The following is a 19,079-nucleotide window of genomic DNA, read 5'->3' on the forward strand; positions in this document are numbered from 1 at the left end:
TTATATTCTTGTACATAGGGGGCAGTATTATAGTAGTTATATTCGTGTACATAGGGGGTAGTATTATAGTAGATATATTCTTGTACATAGGAGGCAGTATTATAGTAGTTATATTCTTGTACATAGGGGGCAGTATTATAGTAGTTATATTCTTGTACATAGGGGGCAGTTTTATAGTAGTTATATTCTTGTACATAGGGGGCAGTATTATAGTAGTTATATTCTTGTACATAGGGGCAGTATTATAGTAGTTATATTCTTGTACATAGGGGGCAGTATTATAGTAGTTATATTCTTTTACATAGGGGCAGTATTATAGTAGTTATATTCTTGTACATAGGGGCAGTATTATAGTAGTTACATTCTTGTACATAGGGGCAGTATTATAGTAGTTATATTCTTGTACATAGGGAGCAGTATTATAGTAGTTATATTCTTGTACATAGGGGGCAGTATTATAGTAGTTATATTCTTGTACTTAGGGGGCAGTATTATAGTAGTTATATTCTTGTACATAGGAGCAGTATTATAGTAGTTATATTCTTGTACGTAGGAGTAGTATTATAGTAGTTATATTCTTGTACATAGGGGGCAGTATTATAGTAGTTATATTCGTGTACATAGGGGGTAGTATTATAGTAGTTATATTCTTGTACATAGGAGGCAGTATTATAGTAGTTATATTCTTGTACATAGGGGGCAGTATTATAGTAGTTATATTCTTGTACATAGGGGGCAGTTTTATAGTAGTTATATTCTTGTACATAGGGGGCAGTATTATAGTAGTTATATTCTTGTACATAGGGGCAGTATTATAGTAGTTATATTCTTGTACATAGGGGGCAGTATTATAGTAGTTATATTCTTTTACATAGGGGCAGTATTATAGTAGTTATATTCTTGTACATAGGGGCAGTATTATAGTAGTTACATTCTTGTACATAGGGGCAGTATTATAGTAGTTATATTCTTGTACATAGGGGGCAGTATTATAGTAGTTATATACTTGTATATAGGGGCAGTATTATAGTAGTTATATTCTTGTACATAGGGGCAGTATTACAGTAGTTATATTCTTGTATATAGGGGCAGTATTATAGTAGTTATATTCTTGTATATAGGGGCAGTATTATAGTAGTTATATTCTTGTACATAGGGGCAGTATTATACTAGTTACATTCTTGTACATAGGGGCAGTATTATAGTAGTTATATTCTTGTACATAGGAGTAGTATTATAGTAGTTATATTCTTGTACATAGGGGGCAGTATTATAGTAGTTATATTCTTGTACATAGGAGCAGTATTATAGTAGTTATATTCTTGTACATAGGGGGCAGTATTATAGTAGTTATATTCTTATACATAGGAGCAGTATTATAGTAGTTATATTCTTGTACATAGGGGGCAGTATTATAGTAGTTATATTCTTGTACATAGGAGCAGTATTATAGTAGTAATATTCTTGTACATAGGGGCAGTATTATAGTAGTTATATTCTTGTACATAGGAGCAGTATTATAGTAGTTATATTCGTATACATAGGGGCAGTATTATAGTAGCTATATTCTTGTACATAGGGGCACTGATATAGTAGTTATATTCTTGTACATGGGGGCAGTATTATATTAGTTATATTCTTGTTCATAGGGGGCAGTATTATAGTAGTGTTATTCTTGTATATAGGAGGCAGTATTATAGCAGTTATATTCTTGTACAAAGAGGGGCAGTATAATAGTAGTTATATTCTTGTACATAGGAGCAGTATTACAGTAGTTATATTCTTGTACATAGGAGCAGTATTATAGTAGTTATATTCTTGTACACAGGGGCAGTGATATAGTAGTTATATTCTTGTACATAGGGGGCAGTATTATATTAGTTATATTCTTGTTCATAGGGGGCAGTATTATAGTAGTTATATTCTTGTACATAGGAGGCAGTATTATAGTAGTGTTATTCTTGTATATAGCAGGCAGTATTATAGTAGCTATATTCATGTACATAGGAGCAGTATTATAGTAGTTATATTCTTGTACATAGGGGGCAGTATTATAGTAGTTATATTCTTGTACATAGGAGCAGTATTATAGTAGTTATATTCGTATACATAGGGGCAGTATTATAGTAGTTATATTCTTGTACATAGGGGCAGTGATATAGTAGTTATATTCTTGTACATAGGAGGCAGTATTATATTAGTTATATTCTTGTTCATAGGGGGCAGTATTTTAGTAGTTATATTCTTGTACATAGAGGGGCAGTATTATAGCAGTTATATTCTTGTACAAAGAGGGGCAGTATAATAGTAGTTATATTCTTGTACATAGGAGCAGTATTATAGTAGTTATATTCTTGTACATAGGAGCAGTATTATAGTAGTTATATTCTTGTACATAGGAGCAGTATTTTAGTAGTTATATTCTTGTACATAGAGGGGCAGTATTATAGCAGTTATATTCTTGTACAAAGAGGGGCAGTATAATAGTAGTTATATTCTTGTACATAGGAGCAGTATTATAGTAGTTATATTCTTGTACATAGGAGCAGTATTATAACAGTTATATTCTCGCACATAGGAGGCAGTATTTTAGTAGTTATATTCTTGTACATAGAGGGGCAGCATTATATTAGTTATATTCTTGTACATAGGAGCAGTGTTATAGTAGTTATATTCTTGTACATAGGAGGCAGTATTATAGTAGCTATATTCGTGTACATAGGAGCAGTATTATAGTAGTTATATTCTTGTACATAGGAGCAGTATTATAGCAGTTATATTCTTGTACATAGGGGGGAGTATTATAGTAGTTATATTCTTGTACATAGGAGGCAGTATTATAGTAGTTATATTCTTGTACATAGGAGCAGTATTATAGTGGTTATATTCATGTACATAGAGGGGCAGTATTTTAGTAGTTATATTCTTGTACATAGGAGCAGTATTATAGTAGTTATATTCTTGTACATAGGAGCAGTATTATAGTAGTTATATTCGTATACATAGGGCGCAGTATTATAGTAGTTATATTCTTGTACATAGGGGGCAGTATTATAGTAGTTATATTCTTGTACATAGGAGCAGTATTATAGTAGTTATATTCTTGTACATAAGAGCAGTATTATAGCAGTTATATTCTTGTACATAGGAGGCAGTATTTTAGTAGTTATATTCTTGTACATAGAGGGGCAGTATTATAGTAGTTATATTCTTGTACATAGGGGCAGTATTATAGTAGTTATATTCTTGTTCATAGGGGGCAGTATTATAGTAGTGTTATTCTTGTATATAGGAGGCAGTATTATAGTAGCTATATTTGTGTACATAGGAGCAGTATTATAGTAGTTATATTCTTGTACATAGGGGCAGTATTATAGTAGTTATATTCTTCTACATAGGGGGCAGTATTATAGTAATTATATTCTTGTACATAGGGGGATTATTATAGTAGTTATATTCTTGTACATAGGAGGCAGTATTATAGTAGTTATATTCTTGTACATAGGAGCAGTATTATAGTAGCTATATTCTTGTACATAGAGGGGCAGTATTATAGTAGTTATATTCTTGTACATAGGAGCAGTATTATAGTAGTTATATTCTTGTACGTAGGAGTAGTATTATAGTAGTTATATTCTTGTACATAGGGGGCAGTATTATAGTAGTTATATTCGTGTACATAGGGGGTAGTATTATAGTAGTTATATTCTTGTACATAGGAGGCAGTATTATAGTAGTTATATTCTTGTACATAGGGGGCAGTATTATAGTAGTTATATTCTTGTACATAGGGGGCAGTTTTATAGTAGTTATATTCTTGTACATAGGGGGCAGTATTATAGTAGTTATATTCTTGTACATAGGGGCAGTATTATAGTAGTTATATTCTTGTACATAGGGGGCAGTATTATAGTAGTTATATTCTTTTACATAGGGGCAGTATTATAGTAGTTATATTCTTGAACATAGGGGCAGTATTATAGTAGTTACATTCTTGTACATAGGGGCAGTATTATAGTAGTTATATTCTTGTACATAGGGGGCAGTATTTTAGTAGTTATATACTTGTATATAGGGGCAGTATTATAGTAGTTATATTCTTGTACATAGGGGCAGTATTACAGTAGTTATATTCTTGTATATAGGGGCAGTATTATAGTAGTTATATTCTTGTATATAGGGGCAGTATTATAGTAGTTATATTCTTGTACATAGGGGCAGTATTATACTAGTTACATTCTTGTACATAGGGGCAGTATTATAGTAGTTATATTCTTGTACATAGGAGTAGTATTATAGTAGTTATATTCTTGTACATAGGGGGCAGTATTATAGTAGTTATATTCTTGTACATAGGAGCAGTATTATAGTAGTTATATTCTTGTACATAGGGGGCAGTATTATAGTAGTTATATTCTTATACATAGGAGCAGTATTATAGTAGTTATATTCTTGTACATAGGGGGCAGTATTATAGTAGTTATATTCTTGTACATAGGAGCAGTATTATAGTAGTAATATTCTTGTACATAGGGGCAGTATTATAGTAGTTATATTCTTGTACATAGGAGCAGTATTATAGTAGTTATATTCGTATACATAGGGGCAGTATTATAGTAGCTATATTCTTGTACATAGGGGCACTGATATAGTAGTTATATTCTTGTACATGGGGGCAGTATTATATTAGTTATATTCTTGTTCATAGGGGGCAGTATTATAGTAGTGTTATTCTTGTATATAGGAGGCAGTATTATAGCAGTTATATTCTTGTACAAAGAGGGGCAGTATAATAGTAGTTATATTCTTGTACATAGGAGCAGTATTACAGTAGTTATATTCTTGTACATAGGAGCAGTATTATAGTAGTTATATTCTTGTACACAGGGGCAGTGATATAGTAGTTATATTCTTGTACATAGGGGGCAGTATTATATTAGTTATATTCTTGTTCATAGGGGGCAGTATTATAGTAGTTATATTCTTGTACATAGGAGGCAGTATTATAGTAGTGTTATTCTTGTATATAGCAGGCAGTATTATAGTAGCTATATTCATGTACATAGGAGCAGTATTATAGTAGTTATATTCTTGTACATAGGGGGCAGTATTATAGTAGTTATATTCTTGTACATAGGAGCAGTATTATAGTAGTTATATTCGTATACATAGGGGCAGTATTATAGTAGTTATATTCTTGTACATAGGGGCAGTGATATAGTAGTTATATTCTTGTACATAGGAGGCAGTATTATATTAGTTATATTCTTGTTCATAGGGGGCAGTATTTTAGTAGTTATATTCTTGTACATAGAGGGGCAGTATTATAGCAGTTATATTCTTGTACAAAGAGGGGCAGTATAATAGTAGTTATATTCTTGTACATAGGAGCAGTATTATAGTAGTTATATTCTTGTACATAGGAGCAGTATTATAGTAGTTATATTCTTGTACATAGGAGCAGTATTTTAGTAGTTATATTCTTGTACATAGAGGGGCAGTATTATAGCAGTTATATTCTTGTACAAAGAGGGGCAGTATAATAGTAGTTATATTCTTGTACATAGGAGCAGTATTATAGTAGTTATATTCTTGTACATAGGAGCAGTATTATAACAGTTATATTCTCGCACATAGGAGGCAGTATTTTAGTAGTTATATTCTTGTACATAGAGGGGCAGCATTATATTAGTTATATTCTTGTACATAGGAGCAGTGTTATAGTAGTTATATTCTTGTACATAGGAGGCAGTATTATAGTAGCTATATTCGTGTACATAGGAGCAGTATTATAGTAGTTATATTCTTGTACATAGGAGCAGTATTATAGCAGTTATATTCTTGTACATAGGGGGGAGTATTATAGTAGTTATATTCTTGTACATAGGAGGCAGTATTATAGTAGTTATATTCTTGTACATAGGAGCAGTATTATAGTAGTTATATTCATGTACATAGAGGGGCAGTATTTTAGTAGTTATATTCTTGTACATAGGAGCAGTATTATAGTAGTTATATTCTTGTACATAGGAGCAGTATTATAGTAGTTATATTCGTATACATAGGGCGCAGTATTATAGTAGTTATATTCTTGTACATAGGGGGCAGCATTATAGTAGTTATATTCTTGTACATAGGAGCAGTATTATAGTAGTTATATTCTTGTACATAAGAGCAGTATTATAGCAGTTATATTCTTGTACATAGGAGGCAGTATTTTAGTAGTTATATTCTTGTACATAGAGGGGCAGTATTATAGTAGTTATATTCTTGTACATAGGGGCAGTATTATAGTAGTTATATTCTTGTTCATAGGGGGCAGTATTATAGTAGTGTTATTCTTGTATATAGGAGGCAGTATTATAGTAGCTATATTTGTGTACATAGGAGCAGTATTATAGTAGTTATATTCTTGTACATAGGGGCAGTATTATAGTAGTTATATTCTTCTACATAGGGGGCAGTATTATAGTAATTATATTCTTGTACATAGGGGGAGTATTATAGTAGTTATATTCTTGTACATAGGAGGCAGTATTATAGTAGTTATATTCTTGTACATAGGAGCAGTATTATAGTAGCTATATTCTTGTACATAGAGGGGCAGTATTATAGTAGTTATATTCTTGTACATAGGAGCAGTATTATAGTAGTTATATTCTTGTACATAGGAGCAGTATTATAGTAGTTATATTCATGTACATAGGGGGCAGTATTATGGTAGTTATATTCTTGTACATAGGGGCAGTATTATAGTAGTTATATTCGTATACATAGGGCGCAGTATTATAGTAGTTATATTCTTGTACATAGGGGCAGTATTATAGTAGTTATATTGTTGTACATAGGGGTAGCATTTTAGTAGTTATATTCTTGTACATAGGGGGCAGTATTACAGTAGTTATATTCATGTACATAGAGGGCAGTATTATAGTAGTTATATTCTTGTACATAGGGGACAGTATTATAGTAGTTATATTCTTGTACATAGGGGGCAGTATTATAGTAGTTATATTCATGTACATAGGGGCAGTATTATAGTAGTTATATTCTTGTACATAGGAGGCAGTATTATAGTAGTTATATTCTTGTACATAGGAGCAGTATTATAGTAGTTATATTCTTGTACATAGGAGCAGTGTTATAGTAGTTATATTCTTGTATATAGGGGCAGTATTATAGTAGTTATATTCTTGTACATAGGAGCAGTATTATAATAGTTATATTCTTGTACATAGGAGCAGTATTATAGTAGTTATATTCTTGTATATAGGGGCAGTATTATAGTAGTTATATTCTTGTACATAGGGGCAGTATTATAGTAGTTATATTCTTGTACATAGGGCGCAAGTATTATAGTAGTTATATTCTTGTACATAGGAGGCAGTATTATAGTAGTAATATTCTTGTACATAGGAGCAGTATTATAGTAGTCATATTCTTGTACATAGGGAGCAGTATTGTAGTAGTTATATTCTTGTACATATGGGCAGTAATATAGTAGTTATATTCTTTTACATAGAGGGGCAGTATTATAGTAGTTATATTCTTGTACATAGGAGCAGTATTATAGTAGTTATATTCTTGTACATAGCAGCAGTATTATAGTAGTTATATTCTTGTACATAGGAGCAGTATTATAGTAGTTATATTCTTGTACATAGGAGCAGTATTATAGTAGTTATGTTCTTGTACATAGGAGCAGTATTATAGTAGTTATATTCTTGAACATAGGAGCAGTATTATAGTAGTTATATTCTTGTACATAGGGGACAGTATTATAGTAGTTATATTCTTGTACATAGGAGTAGTATTATAGTAGTTATATTCTTGTACATAGGGGGCAGTATTATAGTAGTTATATTCTTGTACATAGGAGCAGTATTATAGTAGTTATATTCTTGTACATAGGGGGCACTATTATAGTAGTTATATTCTTATACATAGGAGCAGTATTATAGTAGTTATATTCTTGTACATAGGGGGCAGTATTATAGTAGTTATATTCTTGTACATAGGGGCAGTATTATAGCAGTTATATTCTTGTACTTAGGAGCAGTATTATAGTAGTTATATTCTTGTACATAGGGGCAGTACTATAGTAGTTATATTCTTGTACATAGGAGCAGTATTATATTAGTTATATTCTTGTACATAGGGGGCAGTATTATAGTAGTTATATTCTTATACTTAGGAGCAGTATTATAGTAGTTATATTCTTGTACATAGACGCAGTATTATAGTAGTTATATTCTTGTACATAGGAGCAGTATTATAGTAGTTATATTCTTGTACATAGGAGGCAGTATTATAGTAGTTATATTCTTGTACATAGGAGCAGTATTATAGTAGTTATTTTCTTGTTCATAGGGGGCAGTATTATAGTAGTTATATTCTTGTACATAGGAGCAGTATTATTGTAGTTATATTCTTGTACATTGGAGCAGTATTATATTAGTTATATTCTTGTACATAGGAGCAGTATTATAGTAGTTATATACTTGTACTTAGGGGGCAGTATTATAGTAGTTATATTCTTGTACATAGGAGCAGTATTATAGTAGTTATATTCTTGTACGTAGGAGCAGTATTATAGTAGTTATATTCTTGTACATAGGGGGCAGTATTATAGTAGTTATATTCGTGTACATAGGGGGTAGTATTATAGTAGTTATATTCTTGTACATAGGAGGCAGTATTATAGTAGTTATATTCTTGTACATAGGGGGCAGTATTATAGTAGTTATATTCTTGTACATAGGGGGCAGTTTTATAGTAGTTATATTCTTGTACATAGGGGGCAGTATTATAGTAGTTATATTCTTGTACATAGGGGCAGTATTATAGTAGTTATATTCTTGTACATAGGGGGCAGTATTATAGTAGTTATATTCTTTTACATAGGGGCAGTATTATAGTAGTTATATTCTTGTACATAGGGGCAGTATTATAGTAGTTACATTCTTGTACATAGGGGCAGTATTATAGTAGTTATATTCTTGTACATAGGGAGCAGTATTATAGTAGTTATATTCTTGTACATAGGGGGCAGTATTATAGTAGTTATATTCTTGTACTTAGGGGGCAGTATTATAGTAGTTATATTCTTGTACATAGGAGCAGTATTATAGTAGTTATATTCTTGTACGTAGGAGTAGTATTATAGTAGTTATATTCTTGTACATAGGGGGCAGTATTATAGTAGTTATATTCGTGTACATAGGGGGTAGTATTATAGTAGTTATATTCTTGTACATAGGAGGCAGTATTATAGTAGTTATATTCTTGTACATAGGGGGCAGTATTATAGTAGTTATATTCTTGTACATAGGGGGCAGTTTTATAGTAGTTATATTCTTGTACATAGGGGGCAGTATTATAGTAGTTATATTCTTGTACATAGGGGCAGTATTATAGTAGTTATATTCTTGTACATAGGGGGCAGTATTATAGTAGTTATATTCTTTTACATAGGGGCAGTATTATAGTAGTTATATTCTTGTACATAGGGGCAGTATTATAGTAGTTACATTCTTGTACATAGGGGCAGTATTATAGTAGTTATATTCTTGTACATAGGGGGCAGTATTATAGTAGTTATATACTTGTATATAGGGGCAGTATTATAGTAGTTATATTCTTGTACATAGGGGCAGTATTACAGTAGTTATATTCTTGTATATAGGGGCAGTATTATAGTAGTTATATTCTTGTATATAGGGGCAGTATTATAGTAGTTATATTCTTGTACATAGGGGCAGTATTATACTAGTTACATTCTTGTACATAGGGGCAGTATTATAGTAGTTATATTCTTGTACATAGGAGTAGTATTATAGTAGTTATATTCTTGTACATAGGGGGCAGTATTATAGTAGTTATATTCTTGTACATAGGAGCAGTATTATAGTAGTTATATTCTTGTACATAGGGGGCAGTATTATAGTAGTTATATTCTTATACATAGGAGCAGTATTATAGTAGTTATATTCTTGTACATAGGGGGCAGTATTATAGTAGTTATATTCTTGTACATAGGGGCAGTATTATAGCAGTTATATTCTTGTACATAGGAGCAGTATTATAGTAGTTATATTCTTGTACATAGGGGCAGTATTATAGTAGTTATATTCTTGTACATAGGAGCAGTATTATATTAGTTATATTCTTGTACATAGGGGGCAGTATTATAGTAGTTATATTCTTATACTTAGGAGCAGTATTATAGTAGTTATATTCTTGTACATAGACGCAGTATTATAGTAGTTATATTCTTGTACATAGGAGCAGTATTATAGTAGTTATATTCTTGTACATAGGAGCAGTATTATAGTAGTTATTTTCTTGTTCATAGGGGGCAGTATTATAGTAGTTATGTTCTTGTACATAGGAGCAGTATTATTGTAGTTATATTCTTGTACATTGGAGCAGTATTATATTAGTTATATTCTTGTACATAGAGCAGTATTATAGTAGTTATATACTTGTACTTAGGGGGCAGTATTATAGTAGTTATATTCTTGTACTTAGGGGGCAGTATTATAGTAGTTATATTCTTGTACATAGGAGCAGTATTATAGTAGTTATATTCTTGTACATAGGAGCAGTATTATAGTAGTTATATTCTTGTACATAGGGGGCAGTATTATAGTAGTTATATTCGTGTACATAGGGGGTAGTATTATAGTAGTTATATTCTTGTACATAGGAGGCAGTATTATAGTAGTTATATTCTTGTACATAGGGGGCAGTATTATAGTAGTTATATTCTTGTACATAGGGGGCAGTTTTATAGTAGTTATATTCTTGTACATAGGGGGCAGTATTATAGTAGTTATATTCTTGTACATAGGGGCAGTATTATAGTAGTTATATTCTTGTACATAGGGGGCAGTATTATAGTAGTTATATTCTTTTACATAGGGGCAGTATTATAGTAGTTATATTCTTGTACATAGGGGCAGTATTATAGTAGTTACATTCTTGTACATAGGGGCAGTATTATAGTAGTTATATTCTTGTACATAGGGAGCAGTATTATAGTAGTTATATTCTTGTACATAGGGGGCAGTATTATAGTAGTTATATTCTTGTACTTAGGGGGCAGTATTATAGTAGTTATATTCTTGTACATAGGAGCAGTATTATAGTAGTTATATTCTTGTACGTAGGAGCAGTATTATAGTAGTTATATTCTTGTACATAGGGGGCAGTATTATAGTAGTTATATTCGTGTACATAGGGGGTAGTATTATAGTAGTTATATTCTTGTACATAGGAGGCAGTATTATAGTAGTTATATTCTTGTACATAGGGGGCAGTATTATAGTAGTTATATTCTTGTACATAGGGGGCAGTTTTATAGTAGTTATATTCTTGTACATAGGGGGCAGTATTATAGTAGTTATATTCTTGTACATAGGGGCAGTATTATAGTAGTTATATTCTTGTACATAGGGGCAGTATTATAGTAGTTATATTCTTTTACATAGGGGCAGTATTATAGTAGTTATATTCTTGTACATAGGGGCAGTATTATAGTAGTTACATTCTTGTACATAGGGGCAGTATTATAGTAGTTATATTCTTGTACATAGGGGGCAGTATTATAGTAGTTATATACTTGTATATAGGGGCAGTATTATAGTAGTTATATTCTTGTACATAGGGGCAGTATTACAGTAGTTATATTCTTGTATATAGGGGCAGTATTATAGTAGTTATATTCTTGTATATAGGGGCAGTATTATAGTAGTTATATTCTTGTACATAGGGGCAGTATTATACTAGTTACATTCTTGTACATAGGGGCAGTATTATAGTAGTTATATTCTTGTACATAGGAGTAGTATTATAGTAGTTATATTCTTGTACATAGGGGGCAGTATTATAGTAGTTATATTCTTGTACATAGGAGCAGTATTATAGTAGTTATATTCTTGTACATAGGGGGCAGTATTATAGTAGTTATATTCTTATACATAGGAGCAGTATTATAGTAGTTATATTCTTGTACATAGGGGGCAGTATTATAGTAGTTATATTCTTGTACATAGGGGCAGTATTATAGCAGTTATATTCTTGTACATAGGAGCAGTATTATAGTAGTTATATTCTTGTACATAGGGGCAGTATTATAGTAGTTATATTCTTGTACATAGGAGCAGTATTATATTAGTTATATTCTTGTACATAGGGGGCAGTATTATAGTAGTTATATTCTTATACTTAAGAGCAGTATTATAGTAGTTATATTCTTTTACATAGACGCAGTATTATAGTAGTTATATTCTTGTACATAGGAGCAGTATTATAGTAGTTATATTCTTGTACATAGGAGCAGTATTATAGTAGTTATTTTCTTGTTCATAGGGGGCAGTATTATAGTAGTTATATTCTTGTACATAGGAGCAGTATTATTGTAGTTATATTCTTGTACATTGGAGCAGTATTATATTAGTTATATTCTTGTACATAGGAGCAGTATTATAGTAGTTATATACTTGTACTTAGGGGGCAGTATTATAGTAGTTATATTCTTGTACTTAGGGGGCAGTATTATAGTAGTTATATTCTTGTACATAGGAGCAGTATTATAGTAGTTATATTCTTGTACATAGGAGCAGTATTATAGTAGTTATATTCTTGTACATAGGGGGCAGTATTATAGTAGTTATATTCGTGTACATAGGGGGTAGTATTATAGTAGTTATATTCTTGTACATAGGAGGCAGTATTATAGTAGTTATATTCTTGTACATAGGGGGCAGTATTATAGTAGTTATATTCTTGTACATAGGGGGCAGTTTTATAGTAGTTATATTCTTGTACATAGGGGGCAGTATTATAGTAGTTATATTCTTGTACATAGGGGCAGTATTATAGTAGTTATATTCTTGTACATAGGGGGCAGTATTATAGTAGTTATATTCTTTTACATAGGGGCAGTATTATAGTAGTTATATTCTTGTACATAGGGGCAGTATTATAGTAGTTACATTCTTGTACATAGGGGCAGTATTATAGTAGTTATATTCTTGTACATAGGGAGCAGTATTATAGTAGTTATATTCTTGTACATAGGGGGCAGTATTATAGTAGTTATATTCTTGTATATAGGGGCAGTATTATAGTAGTTATATTCTTGTGCATAGGGGCAGTATTATAGTAGTTATATTCTTGTATATAGGGGCAGTATTATAGTAGTTATATTCTTGTATATAGGGGCAGTATTATAGTAGTTATATTCTTGTACATAGGGGCAGTATTATACTAGTTACATTCTTGTACATAGGGGCAGTATTATAGTAGTTATATTCTTGTACATAGGGAGCAGTATTATAGTAGTTATATTCTTGTACATAGGGGGCAGTATTATAGTAGTTATATTCTTGTATATAGGGGCAGTATTATAGTAGTTATATTCTTGTACATAGGGGCAGTATTATAGTAGTTATATTCTTGTACATAGGGAGCAGTATTATAGTAGTTATATTCTTGTACATAGGGGCAGTATTGTAGTAGTTACATTCTTGTACATAGAGCAGTATTATAGTAGTTATATTCTTGCATATAGGGGCAGTATTATAGTAGTTATATTCTTGTACATAGGGGCAGTATTATAGTGCTGATATTAGCAATGTTACTGGATCATACAAGGTCACAAAAGCTGCTTGTGCAGGTAACATGATTATCCTCTCAATCACCAGTTCACAGTCATAGAGATGCAGTAAGCTTAGATATCGGCAGTGTTTGACAAGCTTCTCACACTGGAGATCATTTTGATTTTCTGTTATGGACTAGATAATGAATGCTTTGATCCTGCTATGTCCAAAATGACTAAAGTGTTATCATCATATCTAAAGATAAGAGGAATAATTCACCAAATTTTGCATATTTATAAGTTGGTGTCTAATGTCACTGCCTTTAGTGTGCAAGGAAATTTGATTAAAGAGGTTTTCCTCTCATCCAAATAGATAAAATTGCGAAGTGTTAATAAAAACAATCACATTTTCAATTTATCACTTAAGAAAAATCGCCTCTGTTCTCAAGAATTGAACGATTTTTAATTTTCATTTACTGCTTGTTGCCTTATTTCTGATAGACTGCAAAGCTTTGTGCTGTAGAGCCTGTAAGTGCTGCTCTGGATCCAGCCACCTTCAATGTCCCTGCCTCTGCTTGTGACATGTGAGAGCGTGCAGTGCTGCTCTGGATCCAACCACCTTCAATGTCCCTGCCTCTGCTTGTTACATGGGAGCGTTCACAGTGCGGCTCTGAATCCAGCCACCTTCAATGTCCCTGCCTCTGTTTGTGACATGTGAGAGCTTACAGTGCTGCTCTGGATCCAGCCACCTTCAATGTCCCTGCTTCTGCTTGTTATATGGGAGAGTGCACAGTGCAGCTCTGAATCCAGCCACCTTCAATGTCCCTGCCTCTGCTTGTTACATGGGAGAGTGCACAGTGCAGCTCTGAATCCAGCCACCTTCAATGTCCATGCCTCTGCTTGTGACATGTGAGAGCTTACAGTGCTGCTCTGGATCCAACCACCTTCAATGTCCCTGCTTCTGCTTGTTACATGGGAGAGTTCACAGTGCGACTCTGAATCCAGCCACCTTCAATATCCTTGCCTATGTTTGTGACATGTGAGAGCATTCAGTGCTGCTCTGGATCCAACCACCTTCAATGTCCCTGCCTCTGCTTGTTACATGGGAGAGTGCACAGTGCAGCTCTGAATCCAGCCACCTTCAATGTACTTGCCTTTGCTTGTTACATGGGAGAGTTCACAGTGCGGCTCTGAATCCAGCCACCTTCAATGTACTTGCCTCTGTTTGTGACATGTGAGAGCGTACAGTGCTGCTCTGGATCCAACCACCTTCAATGTCCCTGCCTCTGCTTGTTACATGGGAGAGTGCACAGTGCTGCTCTGGATCCAACCACCTTCAATGTCCCTGCCTCTGCTTGTTACATGGGAGAGTGCACAGTGCAGCTCTGAATCCAGCCACCTTCAATGTCCCTGCCTCTGTTTGTGACATGTGAGAGCTTACAGTGCTGCTCTGGATCCAGCCACCTTCAATGTCCCTGCTTCTGCTTGTTACATGGGAGAGTTCACAGTGCGGCTCTGAATCCAGCCACCTTCAATGTACTTGCCTCTGTTTGTGACATGTGAGAGCATTCAGTGCTGCTCTGGATCCAACCACCTTCAATGTCCCTGCCTCTGCTTGTTACATGGGAGAGTGCACAGTGCTGCTCTGGATCCAACCACCTTCAATGTCCCTGCCTCTGCTTGTTACATGGGAGAGTGCACAGTGCAGCTCTGAATCCAGCCACCTTCAATGTCCCTGCCTCTGTTTGTGACATGTGAGAGCTTACAGTGCTGCTCTGGATCCAGCCACCTTCAATGTCCCTGCCTCTGTTTTTGACATGTGAGAGTGTACAGTGCAGCTCTGAATCCAGCCACCTTCAATGTCCCTGCCTCTGCTTGTTACATGGGAGAGTGTACAGTGCGGCTCTGGATCCAGCCACCTTCAATGTCCCTGCCTCTGCTTGTGACATGGGAGAGTTCACAGTGCGGCTCTGAATCCAGCCACCTTCAATATCCCTGCCTCTGCTTGTGACATGTGAGAGCTTACAGTGCTGCTCTGGATCCAACCACCTTCAATGTCCCTGCCTCTGCTTGTTACATGGGAGAGTGCACAGTGCTGCTCTGGATCCAGCCACCTTCAATGTCCCTGCCTCTGCTTGTTACATGGGAGAGTGTACAGTGCAGCTCTGAATCCAGCCACCTTCAATGTCCCTGCCTCTGTTTGTGACATGTGAGAGCGTATAGTGCTATTCTGGATCCAACCACCTTCAATGTCCCTGCCTCTGCTTGTTACATGGGAGAGTGCACAGTGCAGCTCTGAATCCAGCCACCTTCAATGTACTTGCCTCTGCTTGTTACATGGGAGAGTTCACAGTGCGGCTCTGAATCCAGCCACCTTCAATGTCCCTGCCTCTGCTTGTGACATGTGAGAGCATTCAGTGCTGCTCTGGATCTAACCACCTTCAATGTCCCTGCTTGTTACATGGAAGAGTGTACAGTGCTGGTCTGGATCCAGCCACTTTCAATGTACTTGTCTCTGCTTGTTACATGGGAGAGTGCACAGTGCGGCTCTGAATCCAGCCACCTTCAATGTCCCTGCCTCTGCTTGTGACATGTGAGAGCGTACAGTGCTGGTCTGGATCCAGCCACCTTCAATGTCCCTGACTCTGCTTGTTACATGGGAGAGTGTACAGTTCTGGTCTGGATCCAGCCATCTTCAATGTCCCTGCCTCTGCTTGCGACATGAGAGAGTGCACGGTGCTGCTCTGGTCTGGATCCAGCCACCTTCAATGTCCCTGCCTCTGCTTGTTACATGTGAGAGTGTACAGTGCTGCTCTGGATCCAGCCACCTTCAATATCCCTGCCTCTGCTTGTGACATGGGAGAGTGCACTGTGCTGCTCTGAATCCAGCCACCTTCAATATCCCTGCCTCTGCTTGTGACATGGGAGAGTGTACAGTGCTGGTCTGGATCCAGCCACCTTCAATGTCCCTGCCTTTGCTTGCTACATGGGAGAGTGTACAGTGCTACTCTGGATCCAGCCACCTTCAATGTCCCTGCCTCTGCTTGTGACATGTGAGAGCGTACAGTGCTGCTCTGAATCCAGCAGCCTTCAATGTCCCTGCCTCTGCTTGTTACATGGAAAAGTGTACAGTGCTGGTCTGGATCCAGCCACCTTCAATGTACTTGCCTCTGCTTGTTACATGGGAGAGTTCACAGTGCGGCTCTGAATCCAGCCACCTTCAATGTCCCTGCCTCTGCTTGTGACATGTGAGAGCTTACAGTGCTGCTCTGAATCCAACCACCTTCAATGTCCCTGCCTTTGCTTGTTACATGGGAGAGTTCACAGTGCGGCTCTGAATCCAGCCACCTTCAATGTCCCTGCCTCTGCTTGTGACATGTGAGAGCTTACAGTGCTGCTCTGGATCCAGCCACCTTCAATGTCCCTGCCTCTGCTTGTTACATGGGAGAGTGCACAGTGCAGTTCTGAATCCAGCCACCTTCAATGTCCCTGCCTCTGCTTGTGATATGTGAGAGCATTCAGTGCTGCTCTGTATCCAACCACCTTCAATGTCCCTGCTTGTTACATGGAAGAGCGTACAGTGCTGGTCTGGATCCAGCCACTTTCAATGTACTTGTCTCTGCTTGTTACATGGAAGAGTGTACAGTGCTGCTCTGGATCCAGCCACCTTCAATGTCCCTGCCTCTGCTTGTTACATGGGAGAGTGCACAGTGCAGCTCTGAATCCAGCCAACTTCAATGTACTTGCCTCTGCTTGTTACATGGTAGAGTATACAGTGCTGCTCTGGATCCAGCCAACTTCAATGTACTTGCCTCTGCTTGTTACATGGGAGAGTTCACAGTGCGGCTCTGAATCCAGCCACCTTCAATGTCCCTGCCTCTGCTTGTGACATGTGAGAGCATTCAGTGCTGCTCTGGATCCAACCACCTTCAATGTCCCTGCTTGTTACATGGAAGAGTGTACAGTGCTGGTCTGGATCCAGCCACTTTCAATGTACTTGTCTCTGCTTGTTACATGGGAGATTGCACAGTGCGGCTCTGAATCCAGCCACCTTCAATGTCCCTGCCTCTGCTTGTGACATGTGAGAGCGTACAGTGCTGCTCTGGATCCAGCCACCTTCAATGTCCCTGACTCTGCTTGTTACATGGGAGAGTGTACAGTTCTGGTCTGGATCCAGCCATCTTCAGTGTCCCTGCCTCTGCTTGCGAGATGAGATAGTGCACGGTGCTGCTCTGGTCTGGATCCAGCCACCTTCAATGTCCCTGCCTCTGGTTGTGACATGTGAGAACTTACAGTGCTGCTGTGGATCCAGCCACCTTCAATGTCCCTGTCTCTGCTTGTGACATGTGAGAGCTTACAGTGCTGCTCTGGATCCAGCCACCTTCAATATCCCTGCCTCTGCTTGTGACATGTGAGAGCGTACAGTGCTGCTCTGAATCCAGCAGCCTTCAATGTCCCTGCCTCTGCTTGTGACATGTGAGAACATTCAGTGCTGCTCTGGATCCAACCACCTTCAATGTCCCTGCCTCTGCTTGTTACATGTGAGAGCATTCAGTGCTGCTCTGGATCCAACCACCTTCAATGTCCCTGACTTTGCTTGTTACATGGAAAAGTGTACAGTGCTGGTCTGGATCCAGCCACCTTCAATGTACTTGCCTCTGCTTGTTACATGGGAGAGTGCACAGTGCTGCTCTGGATCCAGCCACCTTCAATGTACTTGCCTCTGCTTGTTATATGGGAGAGTGCACAGTGCTGCTCTGGATCCAGCCACCTTCAATGTCCCTGCCTCTGCTTGTTACATGGGAGAGTGCACAGTGCTGCTCTGAATCCAGCCACCTTCAATGTACATGCCTTTGCTTGTTACATGGGAGAGTTCACAGTGCGGCTCTGAATCCAGCCACCTTCAATGTCCCTGCCTCTGCTTGTGACATGTGAGAGCTTACAGTGCTGCTCTGGATCCAGCCACCTTCGATGTCCCTGCCTCTGCTTGTTACATGGGAGAGTGTACAGTGCTGGTCTGGATCCAGCCACCTTCAATGTCCCTGCCTCTGCTTGTTACATGGGAGAGTGCACAGTGCAGCTCTGGATCCAGCAACCTTCAATGTACATGCCTTTGCTTGTTACATGGGAGAGTTCACAGTACGGCTCTGAATCCAGCCACCTTCAATGTCCCTGACTCTGCTTGTTACATGCGAGAGTGTACAGTTCTGGTCTGGATCCAGCCATCTTCAATGTCCCTGCCTCTGCTTGCGACATGAGAGAGTGCACAGTGCTGCTCTGGTCTGGATCCAGCCACCTTCAATGTCCCTGCCTCTGCTTGTGACATGGGAGAGTGTACAGTGCTGCTCTGGATCCAGCCACCTTCAATGTCCCTGCCTCTGCTTGCGACATGGGAGAGTGCACTGTGCTCCTCTGGATCCAACCACCTTCAATGTCCCTGACTCTGCTTGTGACATAGGAGAGTGTACAGTTCTGG

General features: G+C 36.7%; 1 protein-coding gene across 1 annotated transcript in view; it reads left to right on the forward strand.

Annotated features, from left to right (window-relative positions):
- VAX2 (ventral anterior homeobox 2) overlaps window positions 1-19,079 on the forward strand; it is an 880,531-nt gene that overhangs the window by 124,674 nt on the left and 736,778 nt on the right. The gene's annotated exons all lie outside the window — the stretch shown is intronic.

This window comes from Phyllobates terribilis, unplaced genomic scaffold, assembly GCF_046119375.1.
Source record: "Phyllobates terribilis strain yellow unplaced genomic scaffold, ASM4611937v1 Scaffold_1__5_contigs__length_1240528914, whole genome shotgun sequence".
Classification (NCBI taxonomy): domain Eukaryota; kingdom Metazoa; phylum Chordata; class Amphibia; order Anura; family Dendrobatidae; genus Phyllobates; species Phyllobates terribilis.